We start from the raw sequence: 24,456 nt of genomic DNA on the forward strand, positions 1-24,456 counted from the left end.
GACAGTCCCTCTATCACCAATCACAAATCATCACTTTACGCTTCTCTTTCTCACTGGATAAACTGAATCAAAGCTGCTGTCATCTGCAGTTATACATTTTACAGAGACCAGTATTCATTAGATTTTAAGAACTTTTTTGGCACTTTTATCAGAAGGAAAGCATAATAGAAGTGTATAAAATAATAATAAAGACTCTAATCTCAGGCATTTAAACTCAGTAAAAGCTTTTATTTCAATTTAATTTCTAAAATATGATTCGATTTGTATTGAAACATTTTAACGCAGTCTTTTCCAACTATTTAACACAGAAATAGCTAAAATCCACACTATTATCTATTGGCAAATGGTTAGGACTTATATAAAAAATTATTACCACAACCCCCCCCCCCCAAAAAAAAAAAATCTCACTCCAAGCTGAACTCAGAAGTTGGCAGCTCTGCAATCTGTTTGAGGCTCACAATATGTCATTACCATGTACACAACTCGTATTATTAATCTATGCCTAAAAACATTTTACATTCTACGGCACCTTTAACATGTAAATAACTAACATCTGAAGGAAAACATTTGTCAGTGAGATGGAGGCATAATGAAACTGTTAGTTAAAAAAATGAATAACTTTGTATTTAGTCAGATTTAGTTTGGCATGACAGCTTGGCAATCAGGTGGTACACGCACACACACACGCACGCACGCACGCACGCACGCACGCACACACACACACACACACACACACACACACACACACACACAAGCATTTTGGTTTCCATGTTTTGTGGGGACATTCCATAGACGTAATGTATATTCTATTCCCCTTACCTACCCCATTCCCTAACCCCAACCATCACAGAAACCCTTGTCCTACTTCACATTTTCAAGAAACATCATTCTGTTTGATTTATAAGCTTGTTTCCTCATGGGGACCCCAAAATGTCCCAACACTTGTAAAGTCTTGTAATGAAATCTTTCTCTACCTATCAGTCTCATATTAGACTCAAGATTATCCATCTTTTCTTACAAGTTCTTCCTGTAATGCTCTGTAATCTTTTATTCAATCCTGATCATATGGACAGACTGAAATAAATTCATCATTCTTACCTTCAGATCAGCATTAAGTTTGTTCACAATCGTCTAAAGCGTCTGAATAAATTCTGTTCATGAATGTTTGTATAGAAGGATCAAGAAGTACTTCACTAATTTTACTTTCATTTGTGAATTTATAGACTGGAAGTGCTCACATGACCCCCATCATTCTGATAAACAAGAAGCTGGATTCATTTCCTCTTTCTCTGTGTGGACTGAAATATTGAGGGTTTAACAGGAAATTGTTGTATTTCGGATGGGGTTGTCATATTTTACTGCTTTAAAGGTCATAACCAGCAGATAATATCAGGTTGGATCTCAAATAAAATCATCTAAATGTTCAGGTTTCATTTTAGGTTTCTTTTTTAAATGAAATAACATGAATTATATTTAGCAGAAAGTAAATTAAGAATAATTTAGAAGCATTAGGATTTTATGTGTTGTGACATTTTCAATATTTAGCTTCAGATATCATGAATACAGTGACAGTTTTAATTTTCATTACCACAAAAAAACGACCATTTGACTGCACACAGATTCAATGTGAAGCCCACAGCTGAAGTGAGATTCAGTTCATCTTCAGAGACTCCAGGAGGAGGAGTGTAGTAAAAATACTGAAGGAGAGAAGTGAAGAACAGAAAGAGCTCCATCCTCACCAAACTCTCTCCTAAACAAACCCTGAGACCTGAGTTTAAACTTCAAGGCCTTTTGCACCTCTTCGTTCAATAAATAATTTACAGTACCAAATTCTGGGGCAATTTAAAAAAAATTCCAATTTCAAGGTAGAATTAAAAAAGTATTTGCATTGAATTTCTGCCTAAAAACATTTGAAGTGTCCCCATAACCACATACAATGGAATAAATGCAATATCTTTAAATCATTTTGCAGAAAATCCTTTGAGGTTACATAAAAAGTTGCTGTTTGTGACAAATATTAATTATGTTGTTTTTCATATGATAAATGTATTTGAAAGTGAATAACTCTGGTTCTGTGTATTCTAGCAGACTGTAGACCATTATGGTTGTTCTGCTGTTGTGGCAGTAAACACTCAAAAAAAGAATGATCTCTTTACCATGTGGAATTCAAAAGTTATTCTTATTTTACTGAAGGGAGTGAAAATAAATGTTTCATATAAAAGTAATTTGTTTTGTTTTGCACATATAATAAATAGCAAGGGATTATTCATGCGCACAACCAAATGAGTCCATTAACACAACTGTTAATGGACTCATTTTGTAGAGTAGGACCTAAGATAAAAGTTGATGTATCATTTGTGGCTATCTGTGCTATCTGAGGCAGTTCACGCTCAAGTTTCACGTAAATTTACAAAAGACTGTTTTTACCTCATTATTCATTCAACGATTGTTGGATATGTGATGATAATAGAACAAAAATAACGCTGTAGCCTTATTCCTGAGAGTGAGAGCTTTCATTTGATATAAAACTAGCCCATGTTTGTCATACTTGAAAAATATGAAATATGTAAATATTAAATGATATAAAAATGTTGGAGGGGAGGGTGATAGTGTAAATTTAGGGGCTGTCCACACGGAGATGCGTATCACTGTATACGTATAAATTTGTTATCGTATTGGCGTTTCATCCACATGGATCCGGCGTTTTGGGAGACTGAATCCGCTATTTTTTGAAACCGGGTCCTAAAGTGGATAAATCTGAAACCGACACCCTTGCGGTTTCGTCTGTACAGCCAATCCGTATATTTTGTGAAGCAAAAATGTCATCACATCACGTATCGAAACTGTCACACGTAACAGCAACAACAATAACGGCGGACTATGTGATTGTGTTCGTGCTACAGAAGCTACTAAAGCCTACTAGCTTTATTACAGCAAAATCTATTGCTTCTATGCAATTGTGGTGAGCAACAAGCGATAATGGACAACACCATACGTTGGTTATGCGCATGCTCAAAGTCTTCTTCTCCGTGTATAGTGTATATCTGTGGCAGAATTACAGCGCCCCATACTGGTCCGGCATATATACTACACCGCTTTCAGTCGGTTTCAGTGGTTTCGTGTTTACGGATAATTTTTTTAGAGCAAGGAAAAAAAAATTATCAGATAGGGAATGCACCGGCTTCGTGTGGACATAGCCTAAGTGTAAATAACTTTCTTAAAATATATGTCAAAGTGATGCATATCTGCAGAAAGTAGAGATTCTAAGCTTTCAAACAGTATCTCATATGGGGTACTGGGTCAATGACAGACCAAAAATTAAAGGACTATTTTATATTAATGACATGAGGTATCAGCAGGAAGAATATTATTAGAAAAGTACAAGACATACTGTAGGTATTACAGAATTCACAATAGGTAATTTTAAATGAAGGGTCAAAAACGGATATGTTAATAATAGCAATAATGATGTTCTTAAAAACACCGCGTTAATTAATAGAATTTAACCAGTATCATGCAGATTATCATTGTCACACTCCAGTAGGTGGCGGTATGCACCTTTAAAGTCGGTTTACAACCCGCCAGTAAACCCACAAAAGAAGACGAGACGAGACGAGACGAGACGAGAGAACTCTCTCAGTTCTGCACGTGACCAGGGGGGCAGGGTTTCATATTTTATTGAAGCTTCCCCGGACGCCACCATTGCTTAGCAAACACCCACCTGCTGTTAGCATCCCATTGACTCCCATTCATTTTGGCGTCACCTCGACAGCGAATAACTTAACATCTGATGCGTTTAAAGACTCCATTTGTCCATTAATTATTTCTAAAGAAACACGAAAATTTATAAAAGGCTCCATTACTATGTATCTTACGTTATGGCCCAGTAGAAGCAGTTTTTGTAAAAATAGGCTAACGATTGCGTCATAACCTGCGACTCTCTGTCGCACAGTAGAGAAATTACCGTATGGACTGGAGGAGAAGCTCACAGGCAATCTTTTACTGACTATGAGGTAGTCAGAATAGATCAGAATACTTACCAAAATTTGCTCCTGTTCACGCTCATGGTCTCTGCAAGGTGGGTGATTCAGATTTCCCGTGGCACGGCTATTAGAAGACTTACAATTTTCAGATAGGTTGCTCACGTGACATCTACGCCATTAAGCTCAGTTTGAGTCTGCGCAGTACGCTCGACACCCAGGAAGTGCGTGCTTCTATTTGACTTGTCTCCGTTGAATCCAATGGGGTCACTGTGTCTTTTTCTTTTACTGTCTATGCACTTGACTGGAGAGAGTCGATCAGGTTTGCTTTTGGATTTTATGGAATAAATTTCCCGCCTAATGTATTGAGGTCACGGTTCAAAAAATAATATGCGTGAATGAAAAAATAATAAGCGCAAATTTGATCTTTAAACAGAATTAAATTAAATTGCACAAAACTGAAAAACGAATGCAAATTGCATACAAAATGACATTTTCTTTGTTTATATTACTCCTTTATTTCTTCTCTCTAATATTTTCTGCTCATATTAATTTGTTTTGTATGCTTGTGCTGTTTTTTCTCTCGCTCTTATTTCCACACTCTGCGCTTGCTTTTCCAAAAGTTGCAGTTAGAGTTTCATGCAAATCAGGGCGGACTTAAGCGTCACCATTGGTCCGCTAGTTGTAGATTGACAGCTCCTTTAGCCAATCAGTTGAAGAGGAAGTTGACGTCACTCCAGTGCGACTCCCGGCTGCATAGTCGTGCAGGAGAGGATGGATAACCGTCAGCTGGCAAATATTAGACAATTAAATATCATTAAACAAAATATTGTTAGTGTTTGACAGAAATACACTTATGTCTGTTGTGAGTACTCTTTGTCAGTTCTTTAAGATAATGTGTCATCCAAGTAAATGAAAGTCTGTTAACACGAATCCTTTTAGCTAGTTTAGGTTTAGGCAGTGGAGTTAGTCTTTGCAGTTTAAGGCTAAAATGAATTACATACATTGGCTTTACACATTCTATGCTCAGTACACTATAATGATAAAGTGATAATAGTTAAGTTATCTGCAAACGTATACAGTATAAAACAAAAAATATTACGATATCATAGGCATTCAGACCTTTCATAGATGGCTGTCTGCTTTTTAGGACAAATACATTTATGAAATTACCATTGGTAGACTTCAGCCAAGTTGTACATCTGAACGATCTTGACAAAAAAAAAACATAATAGTAAACAGCCTGAATATCAGTGTGGTGCTTCAGGTTTTTATTTTGAATAAATGTACAGTAGTTTTAACATGTTATAAAAGGAAGCTTTATGTTTACTGTAGGGGATTTCCCAATATTGATAAGAAATAAAGCATTTTCAAACCAATTGCTTTTGTTTTATTTTAAGACCCATTGTGTTTACTCGGGCATTACATTATTTGTATTAATACAAATAAATAATAAATAATACAACTCAACAATACAGAAAAGGCTTTGTTTATTATCTGTGCTAGGAACTGCATAACCGTTAAATGACACAAATTAAAATAACTGTATGTTAAATTTACATAAATTATAAACTGATGCTTTAAGCTCCAATCCAGCAAGCTGCACAAAATAAAACTAAATATATCTGCCAACAATCTCTGAATTGTGAATTTCCATTAATAGTCCTTTATTGAGCCAATATTCATATTATGACAGCATACAAAGAAAATAAGTTTAAATTGTTACGTTTCCCCCATGGTCTAGGGCACACCCGTCGCTATGGGCGGGCCTTAGGGGGCCGGGCCCGCCCTCAAGGACGCTTGTGCCCTCCCCAGTATTTAAAAAAATACTGTCATTTTAAATTATTAATGTTGCTAATTTTGTGTTGCATTAATGTTGTATTCTTTATAATTAAAACATTAAAAATATAAAAAACAATGGTGTGATTTTGTTTGATTGATGGGAATAGCTACACTGCAACAGCCTATCACGAGGCTACGTACGGCACGTACGTGACGTAGCCTACGTCAGTGTAGCCGCTCAACAGTTACCGCACTTTTTTTAAACTGGATGAGTTTTCGCATGGTTTTCGCTTAGCTATACTGCTTTAAGATGGATATTATCCGCAAATGGTTAAAAGCCCAAAAACAGTCTCCAAAAGACGCGCAGCAGTCGGACAGAAAGAAACTCCGGTGGCCTTGCAACCAATTTGGCGAGCTGCTCCATTGGTTTTACTTTGTTATCTGACGACGACACCAACGTAACCGCTAAAATGTACATTTATAATTGACTAACATGTTTGTCTCAACGAAAATGAACCTTCCGACAACCACACAATGTCGCAAGCGCTCTTGGCAAACAGATTAGAGGTTTGAAAAGGACATTGACGCACACAGGCGAGAGAGTTCGGGTCCGTTCAGAAAAAACACATTCATTTTTAAATTACCCGAGACCCGATGCCGCTATTGTTGTACCCGACCCGTGTCCGAGGCACATGTGAAACTTTTAGACCCAAAACCGGTCGGGTCTCGGGTCGGACCTCGGGTTTTCGGATCTAAGTGGACCCGTGAAGACCTCTACCGCGGAGCCCGACCACGGGCCTAACAGACTACTACATTCAGAAGATATGGAATTGTTCACTGCGGTGATTCAGCTTGCTTCTGAAAAGGACATCACTCACAAGCTTATTTCCGAGTGGACACTTTATTAGACACTTTATTAATGAGGAGCTTCTGCTCGGAGAAACGCCGCCTGCCGCTGTACTGACAGGAGGGAAGGGAGAGACGACAGCGCTGCCTCCACAGTACCGTAGGTTAAAAGTCTGCGTGCGTGTGTGTGAATGTGTGTGTGTGCGCACGTGTCTCATGGCAATGCATATCCATCTGTTGACTGCTTTAAAATGCAATGTTTGAGAGATGTCTCTGGTGTTACATGTAATATGTTGTATAGATTTATGGATATTCATAAAATTGTTTCTATATGTAATGTGGTGTGTAGGCTATAGGCTATCTGGTCATATTGCTGATGGTTGTTTAACGTGATGATTACGTGCTTTGCGAATAGAGTATATTATAAGTATACATACTGTAGGCTAATAATAAGTGTGCCCTCCCATGCATTTCATATGCCCCCCTTAAGACTGAGGTCTGGCGACGGGTCTGGTCTAGGGGTTGGGGAAGGTAACTGTTTTTGGTGAAGAGAGAGAGAGAGACCTCTGGTTCTAGGTCCCAAGGCACACACTCAGTTAAAAGAAAACACAAGTCAGGATTAAAGCCCAAATTGATTTTTTTTATTTTCTTAGGTATTCAGGGCTTAAAGCAAAACTTGAAGGATACAGCCAAAATAACAAACAAAAAAGGAGTCTTCCTAATTTTAAACCTCTGCCTTCCCTTAGAACAAAAATAAATTAACACAAACAAAAAACAATGTACTTCCCTGACTCCCTCTCTAAAAATTAAACAGGAGAAAAGGATTAAAACTAAAAGTGAATGGCTTCTCCCTCCTTCAATAGGGTCAAATCTTTGTTAAATAGTACAAAGTATAATTACTAAACAGAAGCAAACAAACAAAATGATAACTATTCTGAATCACAACTGTTTTCAGGCTCACCAGCCCTTTTACACAACTTTTAGCACTTTAGGGTAATGCTGCACATGGTAAGCATGAAATTCACACAACTCTTTAAGTTAGGATCACCTACTACTACTATGTTTATATAACACTGAAGAAAACCACTGCTTTTGCGTTGGGACCTCAGAGTGCAGACCAGGAACACCTCCAGCCTTTCTCTCTCTCACACTCTGGGCCTGGAGAACTCAGGATTAAATAGTCTCCTTAACGAGCACACTGATGATTTTCAGGTGGCACTGCTTACCCTGCAAGCAGACAGTGGGAGGAGTGGAAAACAAGCAGGAGAAAACAGCACATTATCAATGATAAAATAAAAACACCACCTTTAACAATATAATAAACGTCTTCAAGGACGTAACACCCCCACCATTAAGTGTTTTTGTTTCATCGTCAAAAACAGGATCAAAAAGAAACAAGACATGTCATCTGACCAACAGTATATTGTACTCAAGTTACTTTTCAGCACCCTCAACACGGGACAGCGCATCAGCGATCACATTCTCTGATCCTTTTACATGGTGTATATCAACATTATATTCTTGAATAATTAAAGCCCAATGCATCAAGCGCTGGTTTGAATTTGACATCTGGGATAAGAACGTCAAAGGGTTGTGATCAGTATAAACAAGGAGAGGAGTAGCACTACCTCCTACATACACATCAAAATGTTGTAACGCTAGCAGAAGTGCAAGAGCTTCTTTCTCAATCGTACTATAGCGTTTCTGACACTTTGAAAACTTCTTTGAGAAGTAAGCAACTGGGTGATCAATTTTGTATTTATCCTCCTGTAATAAAACTGCCCCTACACCCGTAGCGCTGGCATCGACTTGTAGTTTAAAAGGTTTGTCAAACTCAGGAGCAGAGAGGACAGGAGCGTTGCTTAAAAGATCTTTAGCTGCATCAAAAGCGAGCGAGCATTCGCTACACCATTTAAACTTCCTAGAAGTACTTAGATCTGTGAGGGGAGACACTATTACAGAGAAGTTTTTACAAAATGCCCGATAATATCCCGCCATTCTAAGGAATCGGCGTAGCTCTCGTTTGTTAGTGGGTGGTGGAAACAGTAGAATTGCTTCCACTTTTGCCGTGACAGGTTTTACACATCCCTGTCCTACACATTTTCCCAGATAGGTTACTATCGCCTTTCCAAATTCACATTTTTCCACAGAGTTAGCGAGGCTGCTTCTAACCTTCTGAACACTTCATCAAGCGTCTTCAAATGAGCTTCCCAACTGTGGGAGTAGATAACGACATCATCGATGTAGATCTCACAATTCGTAATACCAGCTAGGACTTTTTGCATTAGACGCTGGAAAGTTGCGGGTGCGTTACGCATGCCAAAAGCTAAAACTTTATATTGCATGAAATGGTCTGGTGTCACAAAGGCGGATATTTCAGAGGCACGGGTGGTTAGATGCACTTGCCAATACCCTTTGAGAAGATCTAGTTTGGTTACATAATTTGCAGAACCCACCCGGTCTACACAATCTTCCATGCGTGGCAAGGGAAATGAATCAGCCTTCGTTACTTTATTTACCTTACGGTAGTCAGTGCAAAAACGAAATGAAGAATTTGGCTTAGGCACAAGGAGACAAGGTGAACTCCGTGGGCTATGACTAGGAATAGCAAGATCATGCTGTAACATATACTCAACCTCGTCCTGCATTATTTTGCGTTTTTGAGGATTAACCCTGTATGCATGTTGCTTTATTGGTGTAGAATTACCAACATCAATATCGTGGGTTAACACAGAAGTTCTCCCTGGTAAGTCAGAAAAGACAGAGGGATGTTTGTAGATGCACTGTAATAGCTCATTACGCTGACAATCAGTTAAATGTGAAATTATTTCGGGTAACTTTTGCAAGCTGGCAGAGTTTTTGAGTTTTACCTCTAAGCTAGTTGGGAGTTTATCTCTTAAACCATCCTCAATAGGACAATAAGTAGCAATGGAGGCAGGAACAGCAGCAGTGGGAGCAACACTCGAACCCGTTTCACTCGCTTTCACACTACGAGTTAAGTACCGCTTCATCATGTTAACGTGACACACACGTTTTCGCCTCTGCCTGTCTGGTGTACTGATTACATAGTCAGTGTCGCTTAACTTTTGTTCAACGGTGTAGGGTCCTGAAAATTTTGCATCAAACACTGAACCTGGAACTGGTAGAAGGACAAGAACATGATCACCAGGACTAAATGTTCGATTAACACTTTTCTTGTCATAGCGTGATTTCATTTTCGTCTGGGTAGTCTGTAACTGCTTCTTGGCAACCTCCCAGGCCTTATGAAGACGTTCTCGAAAAGAACTGACATAATCTGTAACCAATACAGGTGCCCGTTTAACTGACAGCATTTGCTCGCTTAACAACTTTAACGGACCACGAATTGCATGCCCAAAAACAAGGTCAGCTAGACTGAATCCAGTCGATTCCTGCACAGCCTCTTGTACTGCGAACATGAGGAAAGGAAGCCCTTCATCCCATTCCTTTCCTGTCTCAAGACAATATGCACAAATCATGCTCTTTAAAGTTTGATGATGTCGCTCGAGCGCGCCTTGTGATTCAGGATGGTATGCGCTCGACATACGGTGAGACACACCCATTGCAGCTAAAGTTTGCGCAAACGCTTTAGATGTAAAATTAGACCCTTGGTCTGTCTGGATCTCTTTTGGCAGACCAAACGTGGTGCAGAACTTTACAAGCGCTTTAACAACAGCATGTGATTTAATCGTGCGCAGGGGAACTGCTTCGGGAAATCTAGTGGCTGTGCACATAATAGTTAACACATACTGGAAACCAGTCTTTGTTTTGGGCAATGGGCCCACACAATCTAAAACTAACCTTTCAAAAGGCTCATCCATTACCGGCACAGGGTGTAAAGGAGCAATTGGGACCTTTTGATTCGGTTTACCGGCTTTTTGACATACAGTACATGTTCTACAAAACTCAACAACAGAAGCTTTGCAACCTGGCCAAAAGAAGTATTTGGTTACACGGCGAAAGGTTGTGTTAACCCCCAAGTGACCAGCAAGCGCATTTTCGTGTGCAAACTGAAGCACCTGCTGACGATACACCGAAGGCAGAACTATTTGACGGACCTCGCCATACTCAGCAGCATCATCACCGACAGGTCTCCACTTTCGCATAAGTACGCCATCTTCACAAAAATAGGCTATTCTTTCACCAGATAATTGCTTGTAATCAACTGCAGCTTCAAAACAGGAAACTAGCGTAGGATCGGTTTTCTGTGCCTCACCTAATTGATCCTTACCAAAATAAAGCTTCTCCTGTATGGTTTCAATTTTGTCACTGGACTGGGCAATCTCAGGCTTAACTAGCAACTCGCAGGTGACAGGTTCAGTAGGACTTTGCATAAATGAGTCCGCAAGATCGATAACATCCTCTAATTTCTTTGCTTGGGCACGGGTTACAGCGCATGCAGGAAAGGTGGTTGTCAAATGTGGTAAATTAGAGACATTCACAGGGTTTTCGTTAATCACAACAGGTCTAGGGAAAACTTGGCCTCCTGCTAAATCGTTACCCATTATTAGACCTATCCCTTCTACTGGTAACTGGGAACGTACCCCAAGGTTAACAATTCCATTCACAAGATCAGATTTCAGATTTACTCGATGGAGAGGAACACTTTCACATCCCATTTCAATGCCTCATATAAGGACGTCTGTACCAGTATATGAACTCTGCGAAAACGGAAGCAAATCCTGAAGGATAAATGATTGTGCTGACCCAGTGTCGCGTAAGATTACTATAGGGAGATGTTCAGTATCAGGTAAAGATACGGACCCAGAAAAAAGAAAAGGCAATATTGATTTATCCTTTACTCCTGACATGGTCTGCACAAGTGAGACTTTCTTAGTTTTGCTCTCAGCATTTTTGTTCTTCCACGCCTGACAGTCAACAATTAAATGTCCTGGATCAAGGCAATAGAAACAAACCCGTTTATCTTTACCACTTAAAGGAATGGGTTTACCGTCTGCACGAGTACTCTCTTTAGACGTGCGAGAAAACCCACGCGTAAACTCTCGTGTCACCGGATTTCGAAGAGGGGCATTAGGTGAACGGGCAGAAGGAAAAACATTTTTGTGCGTCAGGACAAATTCGTCCGCCACTATAGCAGCATCTACTAACGCCAGTACCTTTTGTTCATTAAGGTGTACAACTACTGCCTCCGGTAGACATCCTTTAAAGTCTTCTAGCAAAACCAACTCCTGCAATTGTTCAAAAGTATTAACTTTGCTAGAGAAACACCATTGCAGCAGCAATGCCCACATGTCGACTGGCCATCTTAGCTTTGAAGCGACGCGCTCAAAGGCTGTAAAATACGCATCTACTTCTGACTCTCTAAAAGGAGGTACAAGCTTAATGTACTTGCTAACGTCAAAGTCAGCATGACCTCCTACAGGAGCAGAGTTAGGACTAGGAATTATAGGTTTACCCATCTCTTCCGCCTGTAATTGTAAAGCGCGAAGTCTATCTCGCTCAGTTTCTGCTTCCAGAACTCTGAGTTTTAAATGCAGGTTTTCATTTTCCTTGGCTTTAAGTTTTAGCAAGATTTCTAGCTCTTTCAAACGCATTGGGTCACTGGGTTCTTTACTGTCACCCCCTTTAGGGGAACTCAGCCCAGATGCAGCTCCCTCCACATCTTCAGCTGATTCGTCCTCATCATCTCCAGGCAGAATTTGAGCACGTACCAACTGATCATAGAGAGATTCTTTGATTACCTTCTTGTCCGCCTCCTTTGCAACTCTTAAGTTATAGAAATCAGCGATTACAAGTAAATCTTTCTTTCTACACTTTTGAAAGACTTCAATACTAGGGGAAAGAGTAAATGATACTAAATCAAATTCCATCTTAAACACTTCAAAGACATTGACTACCTCCTCCTGCGCACAAGTGTGAAAACATCAAAACAGACGTTACGCGAGAAAAGAGAATTGTACTCACCACATCGCATAAACGTTAGCAACGTATGACGAATGTTTAAAGAGAATGGACGAGCCCCCAATTGTTACGTTTCCCCCATGGTCTAGGGGTTGGGGAAGGTTTTTGGTGAAGAGAGAGAGAGACCTCTGGCTCTAGGTCCCAAGGCACACACTCAGTTAAAAGAAAACACAAGTCAGGATTAGGCCCAAATTGATTTTTTTTATTTTCTTAGGTATTCAGGGCTTAAAGCAAAACTTGAAGGATTCAGCCAAAATAACAAACAAAAAAGGAGTCTTCCTAATTTTAAACCTCTGCCTTCCCTTAGAACAAAAATAAGTTAACACAAACAAAAAAACAATGTACTTCCCTGACTCCCTCTCTAAAAATTAAACAGGAGAAAAGGATTAAAACTAAAAGTGAATGGCTTCTCCCTCCTTCAATAGGGTCAAGTCTTTGTTAAATAGTACAAAGTATAATTACTAAACAGAAGCAAACAAACAAAATGATAACTATTCTGAATCACAACTGTTTTCAGGCTCACCAGCCCTTTTACACAACTTTTAGCACTTTAGGGTAATGCTGCACATGGTAAGCATGAAATTCACACAACTCTTTAAGTTAGGATCACCTACTACTACTACTACTACTACGTTTATATAACACTGAAGAAAACCACTGCTTTTGCGTTGGGACCTCAGAGTGCAGACCAGGAACACCTCCAGCCTTTCTCTCTCTCACACTCTGGGCCTGGAGAACTCAGGATTAAATAGTCTCCTTAACGAGCACACTGATGATTTTCAGGTGGCACTGCTTACCCTGCAAGCAGACAGTGGGAGGAGTGGAAAACAAGCAGGAGAAAACAGCACATTATCAATGATAAAATAAAAACACCACCTTTAACAATATAATAAACGTCTTCAAGGACGTAACAAAAAACACTGCATTACTTTCTTGCATATGACGTGTGTGAATAAATAGATACACATAATATACTTTAAATATTGGACATATGTGACCAGTCACGGAAACTAGGGACACAAGTCGCAGCGCAAGTTTCGAGATAATGAGCAACAAAGTGTTTATTTTCAAAATTTGTGATTTTCGTTTTATTGCCGAATCTGTTAGTTGAGATCACGAAGAAGCCTCTCTATGTTTAAGATAGCAGTTTTTGTATATTTAAAAACGTAAATTTTGCTGTTGAAATAGGCTTGTTTTTCCGGAGATTCTAGCGGGCAGCGGGGGGCGTCATTGTCTGTGTGTATTTACATACTGTATAAGCAGCTTGGTTTTCGCTCCCGCCCGCAAAGGGAACAGCGTGACTACTAAATAAGGATAGTTTGCCCAAAAATGAAAATAATGTAAGTAATGACTTACCCTTATGTCGTTCTAAACTCAAAAGACCTCCGTTCATCCTCGGAAAACAGTTTAGGATGTTTTAACGTTAGATTTAGTCCGAGAGCTTTATGTCTCCTCCATTTAAAATCTATGTATGGTTTCCATGTCCAGAAAGGTAACAAAAACATCATCAAAGTAGTCCATGTGACATCAGTTGGTCAGTAAGAATGTGTTAAAGCATCGAGAATACAGTTTGGTCCAAAAATAGCAAGAATTACAACTTTAATCAGCATTGTCTTCTCTTCCGGCTCGAGTGTGAAGTCACGTGACTGTAGTTCCGTGTCACTGACTTTATGCGGCGCCGTAGTCGGATGATGTCAAAGTACCGCGAGAGCTCTTTAAGAAATCTTATGGAGTAGTTTAATTCGACTCGCTCTCGCGGTACTTTGACGTCAGTTCTTGCATCACAACATGAAGACACACATACACAAAAAGTCACATAAGGCTTGTTCGACTTCATGCGGCGCTGCAAAGATCGACAGCCGGGTGACGTCAAACTACCGCGAGAGTGATCCACGAAATCATATGGAGGAGTTTGCTTTTAAATCGCTCTCGCGAAACTCTGACGTCATTCGGCTGCCGGTTCTTGTGGCGCCGCATTAAGTCGAACAAGCCTATAGACATTGTTGAATACGTTATCTAATTGGCTACATGTTTTGTCTATCAATATTTTCAATGAAGTCATTGGCTGCTGGAGGAACGAGCGAGCGATTGGTTTCATTAAAGTGTAATATCATATACAGTGCTACATTTTGCTGTTGAGAACGGGTTGTTTTTCCCGAGATTCTAGCGTGCAGCGGGGGGCGCGGTCATTGTCTGTGTTTATTTACATGCAGCGGCTTTTGATACTTTAGTTATGGACCCGCCTCCCAAGAGAACAGCGTGGCTACTTAAGCAGCACTCTGGCAGGCTCAATCTGATATCATTGATATCACAGTGCAAACTTCGGAAATGATAACACCCTCAAAGACACCGACAAAGAGAGGTGTGCCCGAACAACTTATTTCATTGGAGGGAACAAGATCTGCAAGAACAGTTTTCTGTTTCTTATGGGGTGAGTTTCCATAAACATTAAAGTTTGTTGTTTTTTGTTCATTGTAAGAACACGTACACGTAGAGTCTCACATTTAGTGCAATTGTTATTAGCTAGCTCAGGTTTCGATTGCCAAAACCCAAAGTTGTTGTTAACTCAGGACTGTGGTTTCGATTGCCAAAACCCCTATTGTTATTAGATAGCTCAGGACTGTGGTTTCGATTGCCCCCATTACTATACTGAGCTTTTAGATGGCAATGTGAGCATCTGTTATTAATTTGAATAATGCCTGAATTGACCGATGTTAATGACTTAGCTCACATATGAAGTATGTAAAGCCGTTAAATGTGCATTATAAGTCAAAACTTAAAATATTTTTACGTTTTTTTAATCAGACTTAAACCAGGTCTAACCACAAACTTTTACAGTGAATTAACAGTAAAAGGTATTGGTAAAAATTTACATGGGGGAGCTTTACAGAGGGTATGGCTTATCTCAATGAGATGTAAATGAGCCCTATTGTCCCTCCCAGCAGCTGAGAGGGGTGAAAAAGCACAAACTTTAACCCTCTGGGGTCCAACCATTTTGGGACACTCTCAGAGGTTCTGGCATGCTCTTACATTTGGTCTTTTTTCAGTTGCTTTAAAACATGATAATGGCAAGTGTCTCATACCACTGTGTTCAGCACAAACTGGGCTAAAATATTATATGAGCTACATGTATGTACATGTTTGTATTTTTGCATTTTTTTTATGCGTGGTTTTTAAAAAAGCAAAATTTTTAAGTCACTGATATAAGTTCACAAAACCCATACTAAACATGGTTTAACAAGACTTTCCTAAACATAATCTAGTAGTCTAGAGTTTTTTCTTTAAAATGATGTGAAAATCATCCTGCCTACTCATTCACATAAACCAATATATTATTTTAGAAATTGTAAGACACTTTTTGTTTAGAGTGGCCGTATGCGAGAAGGGTTGATTGACAGCTAGCAAACAAAGGCTTGCATAATGAGCTGCATAATAATGAGGCAGGAGGGAACTACAGTAAAGAATGTGAGGACAAATGGACATGTTTGTTTGAGGTTTATTAAGAAGTTAACAATATAATCAAAATAGAAATGAAGGTCAGTAGGACATTTTCAATTTATTTGGAAACAAACCCTATTAAAACACTGAACTTGTATAAGAAACTGATAAACAACAGAGCTGTAAACCTCATGTGGCTCATGTTACCATATAACTTTATGTCCAAAGAGTGTGAATATGTTTTTCCACTTCATAGTTTTGTACTGATGAGAGGGATGCAGACCTCTAAGAGAGTTATGAACAGCTGTTAGCACAAATTGTCCACAGAAATACCCTTACATACATAACTGATGGGTAAATGATAGCACTACATTCAGATAAACTATTATAAACTAAATTAGTATCTCAAATAAACATCTGCAATGATTAGTTATATAAATATAGCTGCAAGCAGCGATGCCGGGGTCAAGCTGAAAAGGGCACAGAATGAAGTATTGGTTGATGACCATCATGATTTAAGATTTAAGAAGTTTTCAGTAGATTAAGGCAAATATAGCCATTTTTCAAATCTTGAGTGCTGTGTAGAAACAATGGGTTTTGCCTCAGGTCATGTTTGTGATGACACCAACCAAATTTAATATACATATGATTAAGCAATGTTGAGATATAGCCTCAAATGACTTGACCACTAGGGGGCACTGCACTAAAACAATAGATGGTGCCTCAGGTCACGATTGTGAAGACACCCACCAAATTTGGTGTACGTACGATTAAGCAATGTGGAGATATAGCCTCAAATGACTTGACCACTAGGGGGCACTGCATCGAAACAATAGATGGTTCCTCAGGTCATGATTGTGATGACATCCACCAAATTTGATATACATACGATTAAGCAATGTTGAGATATAGCCTCAAATGACTTGACCACTAGGAGGCACTGCACCGATACAATAGATAGTGCATCAGGTCATGATTGTGATGACACCCACCAAATTTGGTGTACATATGATTAAGCAATGTGGAGATATGGCCTCAAATGACTTGACCACTAGGTGGCACTGCACCGAAACAATAGATGATGCCTTGGGTCATGATTCTGATGACACCCACAAAATTTGATATACATATGATTATGCAATGTTGAAATATAGCCTCAAATGACTTGACCACTGGGGGCACTGCACCGAAACAATATGGTGCCTCAGGTCATGATTGTGATGACAAATCCAAATTTGGTGTACATATGATAAAGTGATCTGGAGATAAAGCCTCAAAACTCTTAACCAGTAGGGGCACTGAAAAGTTTACAAGGGCTTTCAAAAAATGTCACTGATGAACTAGGTGGTGCTGTAACAAAACGTTCCATACACCCTCAGTTTACGACATTTACAAGTTGTGAAACATTTACCTATTCATACAGTGTCAGCCACACAAGAGCCATCCAGCTCATCAGGAGCATTTGGGCTTAGACGTCTCACTCATGGACACCTCATCATTTGGTCAGGTGGAGCTGGGGTTTGAACCATCAACCTTCCGATTTGTGGACAACCTACACTAACCACTGAACCACTGCCAATACACACATCAATGTGCAAAACCTTTGCGAAGATATAGCCTCAAATACATTTTCGTGCTCGCCATTATATTTGTTGATGTGCTATACAACAACTGACAAAAACTTTTTCTCTAGAGTCTAGATTGTGTGTACCAAATCCAAGCCAATCAAACAAACCCTGTAGGAGGAGTTTTGAAAAAGTTGGTATGCTTTGTTATTGAAAATGGCAGACAGAAAACGTTTTGATATCATTTGACTCGGCATGCCTCAAGGAATCTAACAATAGCACTTTCATGAATTTAGACTCAATTTTGCAGTAGTTATAAGCAAAAAAAAAATCACTTTTCAATGACTGTTATGACATATAACTCATAGACATCTTGACACTTGGTCAGGTGGAGCTGGGGTTTGAACCACCAACCTTCCGATTTGTAGACAACCACCACTAACCCCTGAACCACTGAACCACTGCTGATATGCAAAACTTTTGCAAAGATATGGCCGCAAATCCATTGCGGCATGCTCATCAACATGCTCAAACTAGGTGGCGCTGTACCGAAACTGTGCACGCACCCTCAGGTCATGACTGCCATCAAAACTACCAAATCTCATGTGAATATGTTTAACTTTGGCGAAGATACTGCCTCAAATCCGTTTGCTCCCACTCTGCGTAAAATTTGTTGACGCGGTGTACGGAAACGGATTGGCGAATCGACACGAATTCCATAACTTTTTGCCATGAGAGTCTCTAGATTCTACACACCCATTCTTTACGCAAATTGGACAAAAGCTCTAGGACGAGTTCGAAAAAGTAGGTTTTACAAACAATTCAAAATATCGAAATAATTAGCATGACGGAAATGATGTCATATGGTGCAATCGAATTGGCATGAGCCAAGGAATCAGAAGAAACAAGAATTGCGTTTCTATGACGTACGGGTCAGCAGTTATAACCAAAAATGTAAGTGAAAATTTGGACTGTTGGTGGCGCTATCGGGTTTGACATAGACACTCCAAATTTGGTGTGGGGACTATTTGGAATGTCCTCTTTGAGTGTGCCAAATTTCATAACTTTCCTACAAAAAAAGTTAAAATTCAAAATGGCCGACCCCCAAAATGGCCGACCGAAAACCTTTTGGTATCGTTTGACTCGGCATGCCTCAAGGAATCTAACAATAGCACTTTTATAATTTTAGACTCAAGTTTGCAGTAGTTATAAGCAAAAATAGCCATTTTTCAAATCTCGTGAACACTAGGTGGCGCTGTGACGAAACTGGGCACGGACCCTCAGGTCGTGACTGCCATAAAAACTACCAAGTTTCGTATGAATACGCTTAACTTTGGTGAAGATACAGCCTCAAATCCGTTTTTTCGCGCTCTACGTAAAATTCATTGACGCGTTATACGGTAACGGATTGGTGAATCAACACGAATTCCATAACTTTTTGCCATGAGTGTCTATAGATCCTACACACACATTCTTTAAGCAAATTGGACAAAAGCTCTAGGACGAGTTCGAAAAAGTAGGTTTTACAAACAATTCAAAATATCGAAATAATTAGCATAACGGAAATGACGTCATATGGTGCAATCGAATCGGCATGAGCCAAGGAATCAGAAGAAACAAGAATTGCGTTTCTATGACGTACGGGTCAGCAGTTATAACCAAAAATGTAAGTGAAAATTTGGACTGTTGGTGGCGCTATTGGGTTTGACATAGACACTCCAAATTTGGTGTGGTGACTATTTGGAATGTCCTCTATGAGTGTGCCAAATTTCATAACTTTCCTATGTACGGTTCTATGGGCTGCCATAGACGCAATGGCGGAAGAAGAAGAATAATAGATAATAATAATAATAATAATAATAATAAGAAAACTAACAATCCCAATAGGGGTCTCGCCCATTCTGGGCTTGACCCCTAAAAAGCTGTTTTCAGATGACTGTTTTCAGATGCCCATCCCCTTATCGTCTAGCTTCTGTTTTAAACGCGTTTCTGTAAGCGAGTATGAACTTTAAAAACACATCGCAAATGGATGTGCGCGAGCTCGCGTCTCCGTGTAAACAACGCGGAGCTCATAATAAAATGGTGTCGCGTGTAAAGCGCAATGTATGGAATGCGTTGCATGTAAACAATATCATATTACAGCAGACCCCCCCGGTGCAGTATTACTCAAAGTTGCCATGAAGGATACGAAAGTGAATAACTGCGTCTAACACTGTACACAGCATGTACCAATGAAATCCGCCATTACGTGATCACGCGCGTAACTTACTCGTTTGTAAACAAGCATGTAAACATGGAATCATATTACAGCACACACTTAAAAGATACAGCAGTGCAGCTGCATTACTCAAAGTTGCCATAAAGGAAAATCCGCATTACGTGAAATCACGCGCCCTCGTTTGTAAACAATGCGAACGTTTTTAAATCCGAAGCGTCCAGTCTGCTAATGTTGCTTATGTAGGCTGAACTGCACAAGCCATAACATATTACATGATAGCAAATATAAATGAAGACAAATGACTTACAGTTTCTTCAGGAATAAGTTATATCCTTCTCCAATGCGTCTTCCATCGTTCCTCTTCTTAGGTAACGTTAAAGATAAACGCTTCTCTTCCTCAATGTCCAGACATAAATGAAGATATTCCTCACGTGTGTGTATAAAGTTTATAATCCAAACATGCGGTAAAGTCTTTAAATCTGATAAAACTTTACGCTTTGTTTATTATTGTTGGAACTGCTGTCTCTTCATTACCATGTCAACAGCCTGAGGGCGTGGCCGCATTAGAGATAATGAGCTCAGCCATGAAAAACTGTACTCTCTTTACTTCAATGCAGATTATATAAACAGGAAATATTTGTTTTCGATTATATTTAGCTTGTTTAAAAGTAGACATTTCAGGCTTTCTTTGGATATGTGTATTATGTTTATGTGACGAGTATTCGCGGAGTTTCAACTGATTTTTGTTACGTGTTTTAAGAGACAGCTGGCGGAGACAGAAATGTCTGAATGCGCACCCTGTTTATTTTCTTTATTTGACAAAAACACAAAGATCTCTTGTTATTGTGAATGTGAACTAATTAAAGAGGACCCTTCAGAGTTTCAAATGATGTCAAACACGTAAGTGTTTGATTATTAATGATGGAGTATTTTAAGTTGATTCTGCTATGATAAGGAGAAAACACGTCAAAACGCGTCCCCGCGTTTTTGGACCCCTGGGGGTTAAAAGCCGTTTTCTCAGCATTAAGAATTTTGGAGTGCCTACCTTCAAATGGCCACAACTTCTCCAATTCTTATCAGATTTCCATGTGTTACATATCGTTGGAAAGCTTAGAATCTGCACTTTCAGGATCTGTGAATACCTCAAAATGTCCCAGTCCAGATCCGACTTGTGTCCCTACTTTCCGTGACTGGTCACATATATAAATATTGGATATAAGGAGATTGGTTTAAAGATGTTTAAAATCTCCAGCATGTCTCTTGGAGTGTCAGAGCCAGAACACAGAAATGGATCAAAGTAGCCAGATTTAGTGCAAAGGTTTATTTATCTCCACATATATTAAGATTATTAGGTGACAGGCAGGATTGTAGAAAGGCTACATGTGTTTCAAACTATACACGGGAAGGCACGTGTACAGTGAACAGTTTTATAGGACCTGTTGCAATAAGACCACGTAATATTGTGCCAAAAAGTTTGCAATATAAACGTAAAAACAAATATATAAACATGCATTTAAATCCAGCACAAAAATTCCACTGTGAGTGTATAATGAGCACATTAAAAGCAAAAGTATTCATATAACGTCATTTAATGTCTCGTATTACAATAAATTTAGCTCTCATGACTTCACATAACAGCATAAATTCATGAATAAACATAAAGAAGCAGGATTGATATGCAAACTGTACTATTATTACTTAAATAAAGGTAATATTACTGAAGTAAACTTTGAGGTAAATACGCTAAGCGCTAACCGCTAAGTGTAAATAAGCTCAATAACAGTAGAAAAATTCAATTTTCTCTCAAAACGGACTCTATAAATGCCAATAATTATATTTAAAGAAACTGTACATGCATACTTCACTACCTCTGAATATACAAAAAGTTATCTGAAATTATCAAAGCCCATCTGACGGTTATCCATCTTCACCTGCACGATCGCCTGCTTTGAGTCGCACCGAAGTGACGTCAACACCCTCTCTTCGAGCTGTCAATCTAAAACTAGCGGACCAATGGCGACACTTAAAGTCTGCCCTGATTTGCATGAAACTCTAACTGCAACTTTTGGAAATGCAAGCGCAGAGTGTGGAAATAAGAGCAAGGGAAAAACAGCACAAGTATACAAAAAAATTAATATGAGCAGAATATATTAGAGAGAAGAAAAAAATGAAAAATATAAACAAAGAAAACGTCATTTTGTATGCAATTTGGATAACTTTGCATTCGTTTTTCAGTTTTGTGCAATATAACTTTAAATCTGTTTAAAGTTCTGATTTGCGCTTATTATTATTTTATTCATGCATATTATTTTTAAATCCGTGACCTCAATACATTAGGCGGGAAATTAATTCCATAGGATTTTTCTATAACGATGGATAAAACGTTAAACAGAGTACAAATATTAGTCAATATCAATGTCAGAAGTGCTATAAAGATGGATTGATGGATATATATATATGATTTTCGGGTAAAAGTGAAGCGCATTTATCAAGTTTTAGAAGCGGTTTTAATGCGTTTGTTTAATGTTGCCGCCCATGTGCAAATTTAGAGGGCGAGTTTTCCTGTTAACTTGAGTTTTATATTTAAATGATTGAATGAATGTGTTCTCTGGGAATTTATCAATGCAATGCTCTATTACAGTTAAACTACAAGAGCAGAAATTGACAATAAAAATGACATAATGTACTTCACATGAAAGATAACACATAACAGATACATGACACGCTGCTTTAGTCATACAATCTCAAAAGTGATTTGCATTATGGTTTATCAGTTTTAACTATTTACTGTCTTCATTTTAGATATGATTGGAATAAACACAGACCATCTAATTGAAATGAGTAAGATGGATGAAAAACATCAGAATGTAAAAAGAAAACGTAATGTTTCACAGAAACGATCTTTGTACAAAAATTGTAAAAAGAGTTTCAAAAAAGATGGACGCCCTGCTGATCACAAGAGGACTCACGGCGAGGAGAAGACATTCAGATGTCAACACTGTTCAAAAAGTTTTGGAACAAAAGGTAACCTTAAAGTACATATGAGGATTCACACCGGAGAGAAACCGTTCACATGTAAACAGTGTGGAAAGAGTTTTACCACAGGCGGTAACCTTAATGAACACATGAAAACTCACACGGGAGAGAAACCGTTCAGATGTAAACAGCGTGGAAAGTGTTTTACCACGGTTGGTAACCTTAATGAACACATGAAAACTCACACGGGAGAGAAACCGTTTACATGCAAACTGTGTGGAAAAAGTTTCACAAGTAAGCATAACCTTAAGATGCACACAAGTGTTCACACTGGAGAGAAACCATTCACATGTCATCTGTGTAAAAATAATTTCAAACGTAAAGGTCACCTTACAGTACACATGCGAATTCACACAGGAGAGAAACCATTAGCATGTAATCATTGTGGAAATCATTTCAAACTGAAGTGTATCCTTAATAAACACATGAGAATTCACACAGGAGAGAAACCGTTCACATGTCATGAGTGTGGAATGAGTTTCAGAATGAAAGGTCATCTTGATGCACACATGACAGTTCACAATGGAGAGAAACCATTAAAGAGTAACTAAACCCTAATCCAACTTTTTTTAGTTACTGATCTGTAAGAATGATGGTTTATTAGTGCTGTTCGTTGATTTTAGTAATTTTTTTGACATTTGGATATAAAGTGTTTCAATACTACAATATATGGTGTAAAAATGTCTGAGTGCTGCCCTCTTCAGGTTGAACGGTGGCTACAGCAGTTGAATTTTCCTATTGGATGTTGGGTCCAAAAAATGACTCGTGACGTAAGCAGGTTCAAGCCTACCACGCCCTTGTTACGATCTCACCACACACTTGGTACGAGCTTAGTTCGTCCCCTCTATCTGTTAGGATTTGCCCACTTTTCTAGCATTTTTCAAATATTGCCAGTGGGTGGAGTCAGGCTCTGACCAGGGGTTTAGTTACGCTTTAACATGCCAACACTGTGGAAAGAGTTTTAAAAGAAAATCTTCCCTTAATGCACACGCGAGGATTCACACTGGAAAGAAACCTTTCATCTGTTAACAGTGTGGACATAATTTTTACACGGGACAAAGCTCTCAGAAATCACCAGCACAGATTTCATTCTAGAGAAAAGCATTTCACCGATCAGTGCAGTAAAGAGTTTACTTTGGCATAAAGATACACACGGCACTTCAAATGTGAGTTTTTCACAGCACACATTTGAAAACTCACAAGAAGATAAACCTCGACGTGAGATCACACTTGAGAAAAAAAATAATCATGGAGAAAACAAAGGTGACACAATGAGCAAACATCTGTTACACTGTCAGCTGTGTTGATCTTCAGAAAAGTTTCTACATTCAAGAATTTTTTTTCTTTAACTTTTAAAACTCATACTAGATCATTATGATTGTTTTTAATCAGTATTGTACCTTATAACAGATTCTATACAAGTGATCAAACTTTTCAAAGCCATACAGTGTTATCTGGTTACACACTTTTATTGGTCTACATTTTTGTAAATTTGTTTTTTATTTGTAGTAAACATTTTTTTTATGGCCAGTGGCTGAAATGTCCAATACAACAATAAAAACATAGATATCAGAATCACAGTAAAACATGTACTGTATTTTTTATAAGAATGATCTCTAGTTCTGAAAAGTAAACAAATAGAATTTGAGAA

The 24,456-nt window shown here is 38.7% G+C and overlaps 1 protein-coding gene across 1 annotated transcript in view; it reads right to left on the reverse strand.

Moving 5' to 3' along the window:
* LOC129426061 (butyrophilin-like protein 10) overlaps positions 1 to 1,241 on the reverse strand; it is a 65,533-nt gene extending 64,292 nt beyond the window's left edge. The window contains exon 1 of the mRNA XM_073864965.1: positions 1,099 to 1,241. The gene's annotated coding sequence lies outside the window, so the exon portion shown is untranslated. The remainder of the gene's footprint in view (positions 1 to 1,098) is intronic.
* Positions 1,242 to 24,456: the final 23,215 nt, after the last annotated feature.

The sequence above is a fragment of the Misgurnus anguillicaudatus genome, unplaced genomic scaffold, assembly GCF_027580225.2.
Source record: "Misgurnus anguillicaudatus unplaced genomic scaffold, ASM2758022v2 HiC_scaffold_29, whole genome shotgun sequence".
Taxonomy (NCBI): domain Eukaryota; kingdom Metazoa; phylum Chordata; class Actinopteri; order Cypriniformes; family Cobitidae; genus Misgurnus; species Misgurnus anguillicaudatus.